Here is a 20797-nt window from a genome sequence, read left to right as displayed (position 1 = left end):
TTCAGGTCGTAACAGCCGATCGCGCCCGAGACAAGCGTCGAAGAAAAAATCTACGATGATTAACCAGCGATGAAAAAACCTACGAAAATTAACCAGCGAAAAAAACCTCGCACGTACGAGCGACGTCACATGCCCTCGAGCGAGAACGACTCGCACGAGATCCCTTGGTCGCCGCCCTCGCACTCGCATCCTTCGCCGCCGCCCTCGCACATCAAGCCGCCGTCGATCCCTGCGCTACTACGGGAGCCGCCGCCGATCCCATTGAGGAGCCGCCGCCGATGACGGGAGACGCCGCCTATCCCGTTGAGGAGCCGCCGCCGATGACGGGAGACGCCGCACGCTGACCTACCCCCTCCCCAATCCCTAGCATCGCACCTCTTCCCGTCTGGCGCCTCCTACCTCGGCAGGGCGGTGGCCTCGAGTGCCTCTTCTTCCCCAATGCGGCCTCAACCAACGACGCTGCACCCCGGTGATGACTCCGCCCCACGATTCCCATCGGTCGGCGCCTCGCCAGCAGTGACCTCCCCCTCCATGTATCCTGTGATCCGGTCGTGCGCCACCGCCTCTCCAGGCGCTTAGATCCAGGCTTCCAGAAGGGGATAGGGGTGGAGGCGGCAGCGGAGGGGACAGGGATGTGGACCGGAGAAACTACATGGTGGAGGCACAACAAAGCGTTCAAGCACGGCACCCCATCGCATGCAGCTGCAGGTAACTACTTCCCTGAGTCTCCTTCGTAGGTGTGGTCACTATATTTCCTACTTGTGCAGATCCTAACTGGTTGTAACTCCGTTCATTCTCTTCCTAACAGTAGTTCATCAGCCACATTGGACTAATCTAATGCATTCGAATTGCCTTGGTGTATGAAAATAACGATATAGGCTTGATGTGTACAAGCGCATAGCTCCTTATCTAGCCTAATCTGAATGTAGCTTATATTCTTAATCTTTTTATGCACACTATTTTAGCCAGCGGCAGGTGTTGGGCACTTTGAGGTATGCAAACCTTCTCAGAGCAAGGGGAGCAAGAGTACCGGTACTGCATTTCTTATCTTCATCACTCAAAATTCCCAGAACTAATCGTGAGCTCTTGCTTTGATACAGAACTAATCTTGAAGGTGATAGCCCTGTTTCTTCCCTGTTTTAGATCAACCGTTCTTCTTTCTTCCTTGGAGCTCCACTGTTTTGGATGAACTGGACTAACCCTAGGTAATTGATTAATTTCTCATGAAAATAGAATTTAGATGAGAGTGAAATTGAACTGGAGGGTGCTTAATTCGCCATTTGTTTCTGGATGGAGGCTGCATTATTTTCTTTAGGAGAGAACCCCTTTTCCGTACTATACTCTGTACTTCATAAGGACCTAAATCCCTCTCAATAGTCTTGCAAGGTGAACTCAATTTGTTTTTTTTGTGCTTAATTGTGTAGAAGGGATGAAGGTCATCCACGAGGTGTCTCAAGGTGAACCCCGTGGTACCCGACCAAGTGGCTGGAGGGAATGGTGTATGCTCACAAGGTACGTGATTTAGCTGTGCTTCTGACTATATGTGTGCTCATGGCCTCATGGGTTCTGATATAGCTGCGCTGGCTATATTTCAGTTTGTACAGACCAATTTGTTTCACTCGGACAAGAATCCCACGAACCTTAATGTGGCCTTTAAGTTTCAGGTACAACATTCTCTTCTGCTCTGTTGCGTCGCGTGCTCCACCCCTGTACCTTATGATTCATGAGTTTCCGGTGACAAAATGTGTTATATTTGTAGAGTCGATGCTTTAGGAGAGGGAAAAGCAGCTGCCCACGCAATGGTTTTCCAGTTATACTCTTTAAAGAATTTGTAGGAGGATCCATTGATTTAAAAACACGTGGAAAGCATTCAGTTTAGTAAATATTGTATATACCCTTCCCCTGAAAAGTTTGACGTTGTTACTTGGGAAAAAGGAAAATGCCCATAGATCAAATCCTTTGATACATTGATTACTTTTTAGTTATGCAAAGTTTAAACTTCAGTCATGCTTTATTGGTCATTTTTCCCCAATAAATATCTACCAACTGCAGGTCCTTGGGGTTGGATGCGGCAACTCGCGGCTTGAAGACAATCTTTTGTGGTGGGGCGTCGCCGCCGCCGGCGGCTCCTGCATAGACCGTATCGCTGGGAACGAAGAGATGCTCCCCTGATTTGGAGCTGTAGAAAGGAAGTGGTTGCAGACACAAAGTGGGGACACACAACTCCCAGTCATAATATTCTTTATCTTGGCTCGTTGTTTGGGGATGGACGCATCAATCTGATGGCGCTCTCCTCCATGCCAAACGGATCCTTGGTTCGGAGGCGCGCGGCGCCGACGATGACAACCTTTCTATCGACGCAAGGGCAGCAGGAGCTCATGACGCTGTTGATGCCACCACCATGCATGGGGTTGATGCAAGGTGGGACAAGTATGTATACCAGGCAAAGTACTCAATCTGTTTGGCATTTAGCTTTTTGATTCTGTTTTTAGTGAGCTTGATTCAGATAATTTGTTTACCTGATGCCTTCACTCCAGGTAATCTGTTTGTCTGACATTTTGCTTTTTGATTCAGTGCGATCACTAATGGGGAGAACATAAAACTTCAATTGAGGGCACTGTGATTCTCTAGCTACATGTATCATGTAAGTAACGTCTTTCCATGAATCTTCTATTCATTATATAACCTCTCAGGCCCTTACAAAAGTATCTCTGTTGACTCGATTTCTTTCTGCTGATTCTTATAGGGTCACCAACCACACATGTAAAAACCATGTCTCCCTACTGTAATTTGATGATTTATTTACATGTGGCACAGAATAGTTCAGAGTTCACTCCGAGAAAGAATTGCTTTGCATGTACATTTGCTAAAAGACGGATGTGCTGAACTTTCGACGGTTCCGATTGGTCGCTGACATAACCTTTCCTCTTTTCATTGATAGGTCCAAAAGAGATCCTTATTTCACCTTTGTTTATAGGTATTCAACGTGAGGAATTTTATACTTTTGGAGTGGAGCTATCAAATATATATTATGAGTTTCTAAAACATCTATTATAAGGTAAAATCATTATATACATATTATTTTATTTATGTTTCATGTGAGCCGAATCTACCGCAGCCATATGAAAGTTTTGGAAGGCACAGCTTATTGCATGATCACGAAGAAATTATTGGATAGTTCATCATTTTTATGTTTGTATGAACAAGGATTTTTGGTTGTTTGGTCTCACAAAGGTTTTTTGTTGAGCAGGAGTTGAACAGAGCTTCCTCTGCCCCGGCAGATTCAGAGAAAACCAACCAGCAGAGAACATGAACAAATATAGTGACGAGAAAGGGTGGAGCTGAGTACACCACACATGGATATGATGGTCTCCCCTATGTTCTTTTTGGCAATCCACTTAATCACTGACTCAACTTTGTATGGGTGAGCTAACAAGCCCGTGTTATGTCTTCCCTCTTTCTTTGTAAGTGGATGATTTCAGATTGCTCGTCATTATTCAACAACTATACTTGTGATAGAAAAATGTGCTAAACTATAGTACTCCCTCCATCCCATGATAAGTTTCGCTATACTTGTGAAAGATTAATGTATATTCTTCTAAAGTTATAATACATTCATAGTCTGTGTATATCATTTGTATGTTGCAAACCTGAGTCGGGCAGGCAGCAACTGATTTCTTCATTTGCTATCTTTATATTCTTCAAAGCAATAAAAGTGTATGCGCATTTGGTGAGATTAGGGGAATGTACCGACAAGTGACAAGCATATTTCCTTGCGTGTCGTCCTCGATGCTGCTTCCTTAGTTCACACAGTACATTTCTTAATCACTTTTGTCGCAGATGTTTGACACATCCAACTACCATGTTGATTTTCTGATCATTCTTTGGTCTGGACTATATATGATATATGTATTATATCATCAGCACAATGTGATTCTTCTTCTTCTTGCAGGGCGCTTCCGATGCACAAATGGTGGCGGTGAAGCAGCAGGCCCGAGAGAGCGTGCAGGGGAGGAAGGAGTTCCTGGTGGAGGTGCTGATACTGGCGGTGCTCAGCCACCCTAACTTCGTCAGCCTGATCGGCTTCTGCGCGCAGGGGACAAGCGGCTGCTGTTGTACGAGTACATGCCCTTCGGCAGCCTGGAGAGTCATCTCTTTGGTAATACTTCTCAAAATTATTTAGACTTGCTAATAGAGCATTCGATGTTTAGCTTCTGCCAATCTGTACATTCTGTTCTTAGATTTATTTTCCCTCAATACCTTGTTTAGTACAAGGAAGGACTGATATTATTCCCCAGCCAGGGTCGTTGATTATTGTTTATTTTATCATAGTTCAGTGTTTTTCATCTGAAAATAGATTCAAATGTGTACAGAGTAAGGGTCGTTAAATTTTTATCTATAGTCCTTCATCACCATCATCGAGCCGCTGGAAGGTGGGAAGCAGAGAGGATGTGTCATAGGAGGATTCCATCAGATTAGTTAGAAATTAGAATGCCGCTCAACCTAGCATTAAGGTTGGTTGAGCCTGATGCACTAGCACATTGGATTAGTTGGAAATCAGAATGTACGATTAATTATTAGAGAACTATACATGCAGATTACTCATGTGTGTCTCGGTACCATGATTGCATAGGAAACACGTTAATTATGTAAGAGACGATAGGAGTAATGACATCATAGCTCGGGCGTCTTGGGAGGAAAGTGGCGTCGGTGGTGCTGAGCCAGAACAAGTTCACTGGCTCTCCTTCTACCTGCTGGAGCATATGGACGTGTCACGGAAGCCCTTCGTCGGGCCGTTCCTGTTGGCGCTACTGTCTGTCCAGTACCTGAGCATAGCCGGCAACAGGTTCACCCAGGCGCTATCCGACAAGGGGTCCTGCTGGGACAACCTCCGGCTTGTCGACCTGATGGGGAGCATCCCCCCCACTATCACCATCCTATCCAACCAGCCGCCAAGCATCTACTACTGCTCCCACTGGATATGTAACCCATCTGACTCCCTTCGCTTCCTGTTCTTCCCTTGATATTATCAATTTGTGTGCAAATGCTCTTTTTCAGTAACTTAGTTACGGACTCTGATTTTATTCTTGTTTCATGTAGGCACTTATATATGAATAGCGTGCATACATCTGCACAACTGCATAACAGTCACAAATGATTGTTTTGTGAATCTGCAGAGAATCTAATTATCCATGTACGGCAATAGCCAGATTAATTTGTTTACCCAAAATTATCAAGGTGAATTCCTTGTTCTTGTTTTCTCAAGTCGATGATGCATGCCAAATATCCTACCACTTTACATTCGCTCTCTTTAAATCATTCATCTATTTGATCAGGAAGCATCTTGCTATGATCAATAAAGACGGAAAAACAGTGCACACAATAGACGAGTGGCGGAGTACAATGAGCTTCTTTTATAGTCATGGATTATTCATGTGTTAAACAAGTTCTGCTCATCGATTAGTTATTATCAAACCTGTGGATTATGTTTTTACTATAATTTATGATTTAATTTGTACCTTGCAAACTCGGCAAGTAAAAATATCACTTATTTAAGAGCCGAGAGAGTGTTGTTAAAATGTGTCTAATTACCTTTTAAATGTTTTACAAGATTCAGCGATATATGAGTATACTTCCATGTCTACTTGATTTCTATACAGAATATGGAACCAGATGTAGCGAAATGTTTGCATACCATGTCTGGATTCAACAAGCTATTTACTGATGGCTGATTTTTAAGGATGTCTTATGAAGTTGTGATTCTGCGAGGAAAAGCTCGTGCGTGGAATTATTCAGTATGGTGCTTGTGATGTTTCCTTCATAGCTCTTTTACAATCAGCCATTCCTCTATTATTATTCGTAAATGGTCCTCTAAATCCTAAATACACAATAGATTTTTTGTTGCATTCATATGTGTGTTACAATCTATTTCTTTCATATATTTTCAGCGGTTCCATTATATATATTCACTTTGGAAGGCAAAAATTATATGTTGGCTGGTTGCCCGAGAAATCAAAAAGGCTAAATCTTGAGTTGTATGGAGCATGGTCATTTGCTTGAAGTTTCCAATGGACTGTATATACCATTGAATGAGAGGAATTATTCCATGAGTGTGGACAAATTGAGCTGATCGATTGATTGAGAAAATATTGTGTGGATGTTCTCAGATCTCCTTGCTCCACTACTCCTTGGATTATTACCTTTGTCCATATATTTTGGTTTATCTGAGCTGAAGGTAACCTTCTTAAACTATCCATAAAAATAGTTCAAATTGTTAATTAATTGTTTGCTTAATTGTGTTGTCTATCTATTCTTTTGCACATAGAAGATATAACCTGCAAATCTGCACATGCTTTTGCCAATGTATCCATCCTGATATTTCTTATAATGTGGAAGTTATCAGAGCCCTTTTTTAAGCATCCACTTTGAGTTCACCGGTGGCAGGTAGCTTGTACAATACTGAATTTTCAAGGTAACAAAATCGGTTATGCGTTGCAGCAAAATCGAATGTGGTAGAGAAAATATTCAGGCTTCGTAGCGAAACAATGCCTCTGTTAGGATAGTACACCCAGATCCCCGATGCATTTGGTTTATTATGATGTATTGATACTGAAGTTTGTACCATATCTTGAATTATGATTTCAGCAGTGATAATATACTCTAGATAAAAGGATGGACACATAAGCTTGGGACATGATTGTGGCCGCTGTACTTCAAGAAGGTGCGGAGCTACGGTGAGCAGCAGGTTGCATCGTCATGGTGGTCGCCCTCGACCACGATGGTGTGCACACCTTGGCACCAGGAATTGGCTTGGGACGCCGTGGAGGGAGAGAGAAGGGGGGCGGGCAATGTTGTCGAAGGGGCCGGGGGCGGGGTGACTGTGAGAGTAAGGTGTGGGCTGAATGTCGTGGTGTAGAGGGGGGGGCTGTAAGAAGCCGCGGCGGGGATAGCAAGCCGGGAGATGAGATGTGAGTGTCAGCACTATGTCATGTGGCGAGAGAGTAAGATGGTGAATTGCATTTTTAAGATAAGAATAAAAGGTGTTTACTTTTTTTTGGAAAAAACGATGGTTTGCTATGAGAGAAATGTCACATACTTCTTTATACAGTAAAAAATATCACAAACCCTAACAAGTTATTTCTTGAGAATAATTACTAACAAGTGATTTACAGATGAGTCTACATGTTATTAAAATTGGGATGCGACTCACCCTACTAAAAGCGGTCACCTGCTTGCATGTAGCAGCTGACCGAATAAATATATACTCCCTCCGTCCCAAAATTCTTGTCTTAGATTTGTCTAGATACGGATGTATCAAGAATTTTGGGACGGAGGGAGTATTATATATGAGCTTTTTTAAGATATGTATATGTTCACTTTTGTACATCAGAGATAAAAGTCAATGGATGCGGATGATGCTACTGTTGATCGACAAAGTCACTGACGTAATTATGATTGACTAGACTGAAAACTCATCAAACTTTACAAAATCAGAAGAGATGTATACAAATTATGGTTCTTCTTTGTATATAAACTACACACAATAATACAAAAGGTGTATTTCTCTCTCTCTCTCTCTCTCTCTCTCTCTCTCTCTATATATATATATATATATATATATATATATATTCTTTTTTGTAGATTACGATAGCGATGGAGATGAATTATGTCGAAGTTCAAATGAATCCATCAAGAAGGGTCCCAACGACGTCGTTGGAAGGGGTAAAAAAGTCACCAAGTCTTATACAACAATACAAAAAGTCATCAGAAAAAAAGTTAAAAGGCCCGTAGCAACACAAGGGAATACATTGAATCCAGAAATCCCGGATCCCACTTATTTTTATTGATCTGATTCTGAAGCCCACCTCTTTCTTGCGGCGGAGAGGCGCCATACTTAACGCAGGTGATGGCAAAATATCTCAAGTTTGCATGCCAATGATATTTATCGGACTCGAAAGACGATGCATCCATTCAAATTGGGCGTCGCTTCTACATGGCATTCGGTGTAACCTACCAAATATCTCCCAGGCATAAATGGTTATTATTTTTAAGTATGGCACCCAAATAATTCATCCATGACATGTCTTGAAATTAATTTATTCTATTGATTATTCAGAACATGAGTGTTAGATTTTGTAGTCCAAAAAGATGATAATGAAGTTGAGAGAAGAGAGTATGCCTAGGATCTATGAACATGATGTGTGACAAGAGATGGTATGACTTCTTCAGAGAACCATCTTGATCCTTCTTTTTTCTTCATATATGGCCAACCATTGATTATTGTGGTGCGGAAGGTCGTGAGCGCTAGAGATTGTGGCACTATTTAGAGGGTTGGGCGGCAACTCAGGTAGAGGGAGGTAGTGCGTGACGACATTTGCTGACTGTTGATGGTGGTGGCAAGTGGTTTCGTAGGTAGAGGTGGGCGGGTCAATAGACTGGACGGAGAAAAAGGTATGCAGAGGGAGGAAGAAGAGTAGTAGCAGCAGCGGGTGTTGGCGGCGGAGGAGAGGCAAGGGGTTAGCGGTCTCGAGTGCGGGGTGCGGGAGGTCGTGGGCACCAAAATGGTGGTAGGTTTTAGAGGAACGACTGGTGTCAGCGTTGACTGAGGTGGTGACTTCAGCAAGTGGCGACGTGTGGCAACACTCACCGGCTGTAGGGTGGCGGTGGCAGGTGCTTAGGCAGGGAGAGGCGGGCGGGTTGACAAAGTGGTCGAATAAAAAATCTGCGGCTACGGGAGGAAAACGAAGAATTAGAGGCGGGTCATCGTTGGATGAGAAGGGGCAGGGGATTAACGGATTTGAAGGCGGGGTACAGGATATCTCAGGTGGCGGAGATGGTGGTGGTGTTTAGAGGGATAGCCGACACATCATGTTACAGCATTTCGTTTGCACCATCCATCCCGAACAATCACGGAAAATAGAGAAATTGGTGGAACTATGTTAGAAAGATCTATTTGGGTGAAGAGATGAGGAATAATGTAGTTCATGACAGTCATTTTCATCGTCTACATATTGTCAGCTTTGTCGGCACAGGAACACATAGAGTGAGGGGTGCGTGGAGTGAAAGAGTGAGAGGGCTGGTTGTGGTGAGAGAGTGGCTGAGGTCAGAATAAGGCTAGGCAGATAAGCTAAAAAAATGGATAGACAACATTCTTGATTGTGAGATAATTTCTTAAGTGCATCAAGTAAATTTTAATTTGTAACATATTTTTAGTTAGATAATCGCTCTATATGCATACATCGTCAAATTGTTTTTTAATCAATTTACATTGCAAGTGAAGCGGACTTCAATTATTACCCAATTATGCCCACGCTATCTTTTCTCTACATGTGAAATTTAACTTGTGTTATATTTATATAACTTCAGCAAAATATTTTAAAAGCCCGTGGCAACGCACGGGCATTATACTAGTTTGGTTAACGTGGCTCCCCCTCAACAAAAAAAACATTTGGTTAACGTGGCTAGACTTAAAAAATGGGACCTCCTATTAGGAAATCCTATTCGCTGCTCGGTGCGGTAAACTGCGAAATCACTAATTAAGGAGTACTCGTTGCAAAGAACACTCTACTTTCTCAGACCACGACAAGTGGCGCACATGCAGCGCGCCACTTGTCGCAACCTGGGAGTTTTCCCTTTTTTCGTAGATCCGTTTATTCAAAATGTTTTGTCTTTTAAACTGTGCGTCCAAAGCTCGAACCGTTTTCACCATTGAATTCGTCGCGTCGAGATCTTCAAAACTAGATCCCATGTTCATAGGTTTTGACGAATTTTTTTTTCAAAAAAGAACGGACGAAAAAACCGCACTGGGAGCATGGTTTTTTTCCCTTTTCGAAAGAGGCACGCCCGTGCCTCTCGCGAAATCACAACTGTGCCTATCGTGAAGCAAAACCGTGACTCTCGTGGAAGGAAAAAAACAGAAAAATGCGTTTTTTTCGTTTCCGAGAGGCACGGCCGTGACTCTCGCGAAAGCACAACCGTGCCTCTCGCGAAAGTAAAATCGTGACTCTCGTGGAAGAAAAAAACAGAAAACGCGTATTTTTTTCTCTTTCCGAGAGGCACGGCCGTGACTCTCGCGAAAACACAACCGTGACTCTCGCGGAAGCAAAACCGTGACTCTCGTGAAAGAAAAAAAAAACAGAAAACACGTTTTGTTTCTCCCTTTCCGAGAGGCACAGCCGTGACTCTCGCGAAAGCACAACCGTGCCTCTCGCGGAAGCAAAACCGTGACTCTCGCGAAAGAAAAAAAACAGAAAACGCGTTTTTTCCGTTTTCGAAAGGCACGGCCGTGACTCTCGCTAAAGCACGACCGTGCCTCTTGCGAAAGAAAAACCGTGACTTTCACGAAAGAAAAAAAAAGAAAACACTTTTTTCGCGCAAAAAAAAATTCCCCAATTTTTTTTTTGATCGAAAAGCTAAGGAAGACCGGAGGATAACCAAAACGCCGAAAACCCCCGGAAAAAAACCTTTTAAAAGCCGAAAACGCGTGCGAAAAAAAACAAAATCCGGAGGAAGCGTCCAGAGCCCGACACGTGGCAAACGGCTGAGAGCGCGTCAAGTGACGCTGATCGTTGCGAGGCTCCCGAAGGAGCGCTCGTTAACTAGTTGCTCTCCGCAAACTGTCGGGCAATCGCACAGAGCAGCGACCCGAACGACCAACCTGCGCCGGCCCACTTCCAGATATACACAATACGTTAAGGTTCACTGAACTGGGCTTTTTCTGTGTTTTTTCTTTTCTGGTTCTTTCGGCTTTCTATTGTTTTTTCCTTTTCCTTTTTTTTCATTTCTCTTTTTCGTTATTTTTGTTTCTTTTTATTTTTATTTTTTTTCAAGTTTGTCTTTTTTCATAAAATGTTTAGAAATTTAAAAAATGATTGAATTTTTAAAATATGTATACAATTTCTGAAAATAAATGCAAAAAAATTCGAAATTCAAAACTTATTGAATTTCAAAGATTGTTCACATATTAAAATTTTGTTCACAAATTCCAAAAAAAATTATAAATTTCAAAAAATGTTCTTATTTCAAAAAAAATCGTGCTTTCATTAATTATGTTTTAAAAAATTGTTTGGAACGTTAATTTTTGTTCTGAAAATTTGTGCGGAATGTTATTTTTTGTTCCCATTTCTTCAAAAAAAAAATCATGTTGTTCGCATTTTCAAAATATGGAGTTCGAAAATTGTTCTTGTTTCAAAAATCATTCGGAATGTCAATTTTATTTACCATTTTTTCAAAAAAATAAAAATTTCAAAATGTGTTCCAATGTTTCAAAGATTGTTCGTCTTTGCAAAAAGGTTATCATTTCTAAAAACTGTTCACAGATTCAAAAGATGCTCACATATAAAACAAATCTTCAAGGATTTCAAAAAAATGTTCGTGTTTCCAGATTTCGTTTGGAATTTCGAAAAATGCTTCTCTTTTCAAAAATTGTGCACATATTTAAAAAATGTATGGGATTCCAATATTTATTTAAATTTCAAAAAATATAGAATTAAAAAGGTTTGGAATTCCAAAAATTATTTTCATTTTTGAAAGAATATTTGACATTTAAAATTTATTTCCAAAATTTTCAAGAAACATTCCAAAATGTGTTAAGATTATTTTAAATGTGGCGCTTAGCTGAGAACTTAGACAAATCACGTTGTAATCAGCAGTAGCCTATGGCTCGCGTGGCTAGATGAATAGGTTCAGGACCCGTAGGTCGTTTGTTCGATTCCTGGTGGCGCCTCGCTTGTTTCCGCCACGCAAAGAGCCTCCAATAGGAGCTCCCCTCCTATTAGGCGCCTTAAAACTGGGAGGTCCTAGTCGGTGCCTTTTTTTTTAGACACCCTAGTCGGTGCCCTAAGCGCCCCCGAAGCTAACCGGCGCTCACAAGAGAACAGTAGTGGGCCGGCCCACAAACATGTATCATACCGAAAATAGTGTCACCCAAAAAAAAGTGTGCGTCGTAGGGAATCGAACACATGCCGCAACTATCCGGCAAGAGACTGGCTAACACTATACCATTCGGCTACCAGCAATAATGCAGCGCGCACTCCTTCAGAACTATTGTAGCCGTGCTATTTGAATTCAAACAAGTTCATTAATTTGAGAAAAAAGTTCACGAATTAACCGGTCAGACAAGTCGACTGTTGATTGTTCAAAAAATATGTGTATGTTTTCTGAAAATCAGGAATTAAAAAACCATTCACACAAAAAAGAGTCAACGGGTTAAAAAAAGGTTGGCGAATTTAAAAGAAAAAACTCACAAAACTGGAAAAGGTTCATCGATCTTCAAAAAAAGTTCATAAATTTTGGAATAAGGTTCATTCGATTTGACAATAGTTCATCAATTTTGGAAAAAAGTTCATATATTTGGAAAAATATTCTTCGATTTGTAAAAAAAGCTCATCGAATTTGAAAAAAATCATTAAATTTAAAATAAATTGTCAATTAAGAAAAAAGGTTCAGGATTTCTTTTTAAAAAACACGCATTATAATGAAACAAAAAGGATGAGAAAAGAAAAAGGGAAAAATGAACCAGACTGAAGAACGAAATAAAAGAGAGAAAACGAAGCATTTGTGCACTAGCGTTTTGATGGCATGGTGGTTAGAGCTGAGCGCTCGCGATTAATACGTCGCAGGTTTGAACCCCCCGTGCGCGTGCATCTTTTTTCCTGTTTCTATAAAACAGGAAGAAAAAGAGGATGGGCCGGCCCAATTCGGACTGCTTCAGACCGCCATTTGCAAAATGCACTGTAACGGGCGATTGAAGCGTCGAATAGGATTCGCCCTTGCTACTCACTGCAGCGTCCAGTTGGGCCGACCCACGAACGCGCTGCGCAGCAAACCCCCATACGAGTGAAAAAACAGCAAACATAAGTGGCCCCCTCCAAGATTCGAACTCGAGCCATTGCCTTCACTTACGAGTGTGCATAACCAACTGGAGTAAAAGCGCCAACAATATAAGAATATGTGGCCGCGCTATTTATTGCATGTGATATGTATCACTTAGTTTTCTGAATTATATAAAAAAAGGTGAATTTGAATAAGTTCGTCATTTAGATAAAAGTTCATCATTTTTGAAGATAAGTTCACAAATTTTAAAAGATATTCATCAATTTTTAAAAAAAGTTCATTGAATTTGAAAAAGGTTCATCTAATTTTCAAAAATCATCAAATTTGAAAAAAAAATCATTGAACATGATTTTTTTTAAAAAAGTCCATCATTTATTTAAAAATCATCAATTTTAAAGGATTAATTGGTTTTGGAAAAAGTTCTTCGACTTTGAAAAAAAATTCATCGATTTTGAAAAAGAATATTGATTTTGAAAAATGAACTTCAATTTTCTTAAATGTTCATCAATTTTGAGACGTTCATTCAATTGGAAAACGAAAAATAAAAAAACCGAAAAAATCGTTTCGAATAAAAAAACAAAAAAGGAAAACAGGGAAAAGTAAAAAAGAAATAGAAAAAGAAAAGATGTAAGAAGAAAAGAAAATATGCACATAAATTGAGGATGGTGGGGTAGTTAGTGCGGCATACAAATGACCAGGAGTTCGTTGGTTCGGATCACATCGGACGCACGCGTGTGGTTTTTTTGGTTTTAACAACAGAAAAGAAATAAAAAAGAAAGCCCATTTGCAAAAATAATAGCAACAGGCGCCTGAAGCATCAAATAGGGAATGCGAATTTTTTTTGGATAACGTGGCTCCCAGCCCTCCCTTTTGGCACCCTCAACGCCCGGTTACAGGTCATTGCAAAATCGGCGCACCTCCCCCCCCCCCCCCCCAACTATTTTATCCTGGGCTTGGCCCAATTACCTTTTTTAACCTTCAAAAAATGTATGTGTGGCGTGAGATTCAAACTCCGAACCTCACAGTTTGACCTTTTTAAAATGTGTGCATGACGTGAGATTCAAACTCTGGACATCAAAGTTTACAACCACCCACATTAAGAACCTATTGTGCCTGCTTACTTCTATGTCAAATATAACGCTAAAAAAATTCACAACGCCTTCCCCGTCTGGTTTCCCTTTTTTGGCTTTGTTTGGGCCTTTTCTTAATTTATTTAAATTTTTTATATGCAATTATATCTTCCATTTTTTAATTACCGGACTTCATTTAAAATTTGAACATTTTTCCACATTCGAGAACTATTTTCTTGAATTTGAGATTTTTTTAATTTGTGAACTCCTTTTCAAATCGATGGATGTCTTTCAATACACAAACTATTTTCAGTTTCATTTTTTTACGTCCGTAATTTTTTTTCAAATTCGTGTTTTTTTTTCCAAAATTGTGGAACTTTTTACAAATTCGTGAATTTGTTTTGAAGATATATGAACTTTTCAAAAAATTTGAAATCATGATATTATTTGAAATTTCATGATATTTTTTACACTCATGAACTTTATTAAAAATTGAACAAAACCTTGCAAATTCCTGAGCTTTTTGTTCAAATCTGTGATTTTTTATGTCACCCGCTAACTTTTTTCAAATTCGTGAATATATTTGCAAATTGATGGATGTTTTAAAATTCATATTTGTTATCAAATTCGTGGCGAATTTTTGAATTCATGGACAGATTTGTAATTGATTCATATTTTTTTCCAAATCCATGAACTCCCTTTGAATTTGTGAACTTTCTCTAATTCATGAACTTTAATTGAACTGATTAGCTTATTCCATTTGCAAAGTTTTTTAGGAATCCGTGAACATTTTCCAAATACGTGAACTTTTTTTTACAAATAAGTATTCTTTTTTAAGTTAGCAGCCAACAATCAAAGTTCACGAAATACCAAGTGAAAAAAACAACAAATGAGCAGCCGCGTTACTGATTTGACCCATTCCAGCGGTGTGGAGCGCTGGTTCACCGGCGCGTAAAGCGCCAACGAGGAGCTCTCAACGTGGCTCGCGGATCATGTTCCCCGCGTAGGTCGGGGAATAGCAAATTAAGCGCGCCCCGCTAGTAAGCATTGGGCCGGCCCAAACAGCAACGTGTCCCTACCGGGTTTGGGAAGGTTATAGAACATTCTCATACCAGTTTTTTGTTTTTCTGTGTTTTTTTATTCTTTCATCATTTTCTATTTTTATTTTCTTAATTATATTTTTTATTTCGTGATTTTTTTTTAAAAAATTGAGAACATTCTTAGAAACCATGAATATTTTTTGAATTTTTAAGAAATGAATCTTTTTAAGTTTTGAACATGTTTTAAAAGATTCGTCATTTATTAAAATTCAGGAACATTTTGCAAATTTGTGAAGATTTCTTGAAATTAAGGAACAATTTTCCAATTCATGAACTGTTTTCAAATAAGTGAAAATAATCATGAACAATTTTTGAAATAGGGGAAAAATTTAAGATTTGGTATCTTTTTTTAAATATGTTAACATTTTTTAAGATTTGGAAAATATTTTCAAATTCTTTTTTTAAAATAACTTTTCTTCAAATTCTAGGAAGAAATTTGGTGAACAATCTTTGAAAGTCATTAAAAAATTAAAGTGAAGAACTATTTTGGAAATCCAAAAAAACAAATGCATAAACAATCTTAAATGCGAGAACATGTTTAAGATTCTAACATCTTTTCAATTTGTAAACATTTCTTGAATTTTGGATCTTTTTTGAAATCTCAAAGAATTTAGGATTCGTGACCAATTTTTGAAATTTAAAAATGAAATAAGAAAAGAAAACAAGGGCGCCCCGCTCTGCGCTTGGGCCAGCACAAAGCGCGCACACGAGGAGTGGGGTGCGCAATTGCTTGCTTCCGCCGGGCAACGCGGAATAGGAGCTCCCAATGTGGCTCCCCTAAAAAAATAGTAAACGTGTCTCCTCTCGAAAAAAGGGTTAATGTGGCTTTCTCTCGAAAAAAGGTGTACGCTATGTGTCACCCGGGTGATGTTTGGATCTGATCGACGGTCTTGGCAGCCTTTGGATGGCGTAAGCGACAACTGTCTAATCTTCGTCATCGTGTGGCGCTCGGGGCTTTGCAACACAAGGTGTATTGTAGTCTGTTTTGGTCACGCATTGCGAGCATTGCAACATGGACCATGTTGCTGTCACCCATTGCAATATGGGCCATGTTGTGACCACCTCCAGCTTGCATGACATTGCAACAACATGGCGACGACGGCAACGATGCTTGCAACAAGCAACACTGGTGGCAACAACGGCTTGCAGCATGGTGAGGGCAGGTTGCAGCTTCGCGACGAAGCCATGAAGTAAGCAATGACGTGTGGGCGTCTTTCCAACGTGGGTCCGGTCAGGGAGGAAGGATCATCACCGGCGAGACCCTAAGATGAGAGAGAGAGAGAGAGAAAGCAAAGGGGATGGGTTGTGCTCATCCGAGAACATGTTGTAATTAGTTGTGGAAACTAGAGAATACCCCGTATGTTGCTGCGGGATTCCATTGCAACATATTTTGGTGATTTGATTGTATGAAATGTGTATGGTTGAGTTAATAATACTAAAGCTAAAGATTAATATTATATATTATATTTGATTATCGTGTAGTCAAAATATTTGAAAATAAGTGGCAAATAATATAGTGGAAAACTTGTTCCCATGCATTTTTGAGTGGGCCTTTGATGAGGTGGCATATCTCGTGAGGTGGGAAGTGTGCATGGGATCAACTAATTGTAGGAAGATGTGCTACGCAAAAAAATATGCTACACGATCACACCCACCAACACTATGAAGATGGCGGTAACAATCAAACTCACTGATGAGCAGAGTAGCGGAAGCAGTGAAGAGTCAGTGCAGTGTGACGATTCCCACAACTAGGTTATACCTCATAGCCGCAAGAATGTTCTCCGAGACGAGAGTGGAAGTAGACGACCCCTTTGAGGTATCCACGTGTTCCAAAGTAGTAGTCCGGCAGAGCTTCTACATCTAGAAAGAGGAACTTCGAGAAAAGTAGAGAGAGAGACTAGCGGCGCATCGCGTCTAATTATGAGTCTAATTTTATTAGACCAATTAGACCGAGATTAGAGCTTGACTAATTATGAGCCTAAATACTTAGGTCAATTAGACCGGGACAGCGTGGAGCTATGAAGGAGAGACCCCCTTTGGATTGATGTGTTCACACACACACAAATGTGTGTTCATATACTATATTTAAGATATTTCAAACCAAGCTGTACGAAAAAATTGTATGTGAGTCCATAGTGTTTTATACATCTTGAAAATTCCTTTTACATATAAAACAATATACTACTCTATACCCCCTCCCCCGTTGCTAAATATAAGACCTTTTAGAGATTTCAATATAGACTACATATAAAGCAAAATGAGTGAATCTACACTCTAAAATATATCTATATACATCCGTATATAGTCCATATGGAAATATCTAAAAGGTCTTATATTTAGAAACGGGGGGAGTAAAAAATAGCATATACTACCTAAAAAGTACGATATATACTACACAAATATTTCTATATACTACAAACTAAACTACACGTACAAACTCTCAGTTTTTACAGATACTACATACAACATACAAAACTCACATGAGGTAACTACCCTTGGATGATAGGAAACATTTGTTCTATATATATAGGTGCGTGAGGGAGGAGGGGGTGTCCCACTCATCCAATTGGAGCAACGAGGCAAGGACTCCCCTCCCTTGCCCAATTCGGCCTATCCCTTCCTTATGGAAGTGACACCCCATGTGGGGCCCACTGGGCTCACTATGGGTGGCCATCTTATGACGGTACTTCACAACTTTCTTCCACAGACAAAAAGTCCCAGTTTTCCAGTTGTATGTGAAACCCATTCCGAGACCCCGAAAAACTTTCCATATATAGATTTAGACTTTTTCGAAATCATGTTATACCTTTCCGAAATTCCTGCAAACCACCTGAAACACTTTCGGAACTCTCTGAAACTCTTTCGGTGCTCATTTACTCATTTCTTATTTCTCCGATAATCATGACTACTAGTCGTTGAACGTGTGACCCTACAAGTTCGGAAATAAACAGATACGACCCGAAACTCTTTTCGATCAATAATTAACACCGACATCTTGACAGTCTTATTAACTCCTACATATTCACGATGATATCGAGCGAAACCTTTGTTTACGAATACCATTACCTTTGCTTCGCGATACGTTTACAAGACCCGAGGTGAGATTATTGTATCCTTGTGATCAACTCCTTGGTCACTATATCGGTCATCCTCTTTATCGATTTTGTTCTCTTTACTCGTGTCCATGTTCCAGTATCCATGTGATCTCCATCACATATGTCTAGCCAGACGATAATGGTGCTGTAACACCAAGTGGGCCCAGAGAGTATCTCTCTATCATCATAGCATCAAATCCCATTCTTGAACTATCGATACCTAAGACATATGTTTCCGATATACTCATAAGTCATCTTTATTCACATCCAATTATGAAGTGACATGAGGAGTACTAGTGGCTTTTTGTAATGCACAACTAATTATCGCATGTTGAATTCACAGGGATGGTGGTTACTCTTTGATCCATCTAGTATGCTCGTTAGAAAGCCATCTATGATCATGAATTCCAGTGCCCCCCAGTCGACCCATCTATTTCTTAAGTATTTTGTGTCTGAACTTAGTTTCTGTCTAAGAACAAGCCAAGGATGACACAGTTGCAACACCAACCACCAGGCATCAACCATGGATTCGCCCACCTCTGGGGATCGCCAAATTGAATGTGGATGGGGTTGTGGCAATACATTCCAATGGAGGAGATGCGGCGGTCATTTGCAGGGACGACCATGGACATTACTCTAGCTCTTCATCAATAACTCTGAGAGTATCTCAAAAGCTCTAATTCTTGAAGCACTGCTACTCCCGTATGAGTTTTTGGATTTCCCCGAAGAGGAAGGGTGATGTAGCACAACAACAAAACGTATTTCCCTCAGTTAAGAACCAAGGTTTAATCGAAGTAGTAGGAGTCTCCAAGCTAACAAGATAAGCAACACCTACACGCACAAAAAATAAATGCTTGCAGCCAAGTTGGCAAGGGGGTTGTCAATCCTCTCGTCTTGCTAGTTGCAAGGTTAAAAGAAAATAATGATAGATAGTGATATAGCAAAACGACAAAAAAGTAAGTGTAAAAAAGGAGTAATTGAGCAACACAAGTATTAATAGAGAATGGACCCGGGGGCCATAGGTTCACTATTGGCAACTCTCTCGAAAGCAGGTAATGGCATGGTAAACAAATTACTGTTGGGCAATTGACAGATAAACAACATTCACAACTATGATCATTTATGGCATAATCTTGTATAGGCATCATGTCTGTGACAAGTAGACCGTAATCCAACTGCATCTACAGCTATTACTCTACCGCAAAACCGCTATCCAGCATGCATCTCAAGGTATTAATTTAATGAAAAATAGAGTAACACAATCAGCGAGATGACATAATGTAGACTGAAAGAAACCTAGCAATAAGATCAATCCCCGTCGTTTTATCCTTAGTAGCAACAACACATCACGTGCCTTCTCCCCATTCTGTCACTGGGATATAGGTCACTGTGAGGTTGAACCCACTACTATCCACCACTCTCTCTGAAGAATTACCCATCTTTATTGGCCAAAGAAGACAAATAAATTGGAGATCATACATTACTCAATCATACAACAAAGACACTTCAAAAGATTCAGTTATATTCAATGAACAATCTGATCACAACTTCACAAATCATCGGATTCCAACAAACACACCATAAGAATACATTGGATTGATCTTAGAGGAGATCATTGGATTGAAGATCCAAAAGAGAGTGAGAAGAAGCCATCTAGCAACTACTATGGACCTGTAGGTCCTGAAAGAACTACTCACACATCATCATGGAGGCAGCAAAGTTGGTGAAGAGGCCTTCTGTGGTGGCTTCCCCTCCGGCAGAGCACTGGAACATGGCTCCACATGGGAACGCTTCGGAACAAAGGCTTGCGATGGCGATAAAATTCTCTCGCCTGTCTCTCAGAGGGTTTCGGGAATTATGGAATTTATAGGTGGAGGAATTAGGTCAAACAGAGCAACTAGGGGCCCACAAGCCCATGTGGCACGGCCACCCACCTAGCCACGCCACCTGCCCTTGTGGCTGGCTGGTGGGTCCTCTTGTTGTCTCCTGAAGCTTCTAGGGTCCTTCATACTAAAAAAATCGTCAAAAATTGGCATTATATTTGGACCTTCCTAGATATGATTTTTCTGTTTAACCAAAAACAAGAAGAAGAAAATAAGAACCGACGATGTGCACTAATTAATAAGTTAGTCCAAAAATTATATAAAATGTATAAAAAGCATACAAAAGTAATAGTACAATAACATTTAACAATAAAAAATAATAGATATGTTGAAGACGTATCAAGCACTTGCATGCCAGGAGGCTTTTTCTTTAGCCAGGGATCTACTTTTAACTCATATGCTTATATTCAACATGGCACCCGCCGGGTTTGGGTGCGGGTAATGGTTGCCCAAACCCTTACCCGTCTCAATATTTTTTGCTCAAACCCGTACCCATATCCGCACCTCAGGTTTCAAATTGTTCCCATACACGTACCCGACCGGGTGCGGGTAATACCCGCGGGTAAAAATACCCATCTCGGCCACCTTACCTAATTTACAATTCATCATGTATTTTTTTAGCATTTTCCCATATATATGCAAAATTTCAGCATGTATACTTCAAAAGTTTCAACAAATATTTACCACATTTTAGGATTTCAGCACATGCATATCACGATTTGTTGTGCGATGGAATAAAAATGGTATTAGTTTACAAAAATGGGTGGAATAAGCGTGAACAAGATGGCACCAAACAATCACATACGTAAGTGAAC

General features: G+C 40.3%; 1 long non-coding RNA gene across 34 annotated transcripts; it reads left to right on the top strand.

Annotated features, from left to right (window-relative positions):
- Window positions 1-119: 119 nt before the first annotated feature.
- Window positions 120-7720, top strand: LOC123170335 (uncharacterized). Of its 34 annotated transcripts, none has more exons than XR_006485163.1 (12): window positions 120-708; window positions 976-992; window positions 1101-1205; window positions 1425-1512; window positions 1596-1664; window positions 2053-2421; window positions 2575-2644; window positions 2942-3058; window positions 3251-3424; window positions 3953-4159; window positions 4634-5795; window positions 5949-6867. It is a non-coding gene; the product is annotated as an uncharacterized lncRNA (long non-coding RNA). The 34 variants fall into 34 exon arrangements; XR_006485170.1 differs by having other exon boundaries at window positions 976-1032; window positions 1144-1205; XR_006485160.1 differs by having other exon boundaries at window positions 976-1032.
- The last annotated feature ends 13077 nt before the right edge of the window (window positions 7721-20797 follow it).

The sequence above is a fragment of the Triticum aestivum genome, chromosome 7D (assembly GCF_018294505.1).
Source record: "Triticum aestivum cultivar Chinese Spring chromosome 7D, IWGSC CS RefSeq v2.1, whole genome shotgun sequence".
Taxonomy (NCBI): Eukaryota; Viridiplantae; Streptophyta; class Magnoliopsida; order Poales; family Poaceae; genus Triticum; species Triticum aestivum.
Note: the sequence above shows the minus strand (reverse complement) of the source record. Positions and strands in the feature narration are given on the sequence as shown.